Here is an 851-nt window from a genome sequence, read left to right as displayed (position 1 = left end):
TATATATATATATATATGTTCATTTTGACATAATCATACAAAAATGGAATATAGTTTGCTATGCTTCAGTCCCCAGTTCTTCCCCTTTCCATTTCCTCCTCACTACCCCTGTTTCTCTTAGTCTATTCTATTGGTCTTTCTTACATTTGTTTAGTTTTTGTTTGTTTGTTGTTACTGGGGATTCAACCCAGAGGTGCTTCACCACTGAGCCACATCCCCAGCCCATTTTATTTTTTAATTTTAAATCAGGGTCTCACTAAGTTGCTTAGGGCATCACTAAATTGTCTAGGCTGGCCTCGAACTCACAATCTGCCTGCCTTAGCCTCCTGATTCGCCAGGATTACAAAAGTGTGCTGCCTTGCATGGCTATTTTTAGTTTTTTTTTAAATTAGTGCCTTAACCCAAACCATTTTTAATTTACAAATAGACCTGATTAGATCTTTGTTATTGTGTTTTGTGGTGCTGGGGATTGAACCCATGCATACTAAGCAAGAGATCTATCACTGAGCTATATCCTCAGCTGTAGCCCAAATAATTTTTAAATGTATTGACCAGTAGTATTAAAGTACACTCACAATGTTGTGCAACTATCATTCCTATTTCCAGAATATTTTCATCATTCCAAACAGAAACTTGGTATCCATGAAACAATTCAACTCCACATTACTTGCCCTTTTTCTAGCACCTAGCATCTACGACTCTACTTCCTATCTCTATGAATTTGACTGTCTTAAGTAACTAATATAATGTTGAATGTTTTCAAGATTCAACTACATTGTAGCATGTATCAGAATTACCACCTTTAAGTTAAAAAGCCAGAAAGCCATGCCCTTTTTCCAAGCAAAGAGTTC

The sequence above is a fragment of the Marmota marmota genome, unplaced genomic scaffold (assembly GCF_001458135.2).
Source record: "Marmota marmota marmota unplaced genomic scaffold, marMar, whole genome shotgun sequence".
Taxonomy (NCBI): domain Eukaryota; kingdom Metazoa; phylum Chordata; class Mammalia; order Rodentia; family Sciuridae; genus Marmota; species Marmota marmota.
The sequence above is the reverse complement of the archived record's forward strand: the minus strand, read 5'-3'. Positions refer to the sequence as shown.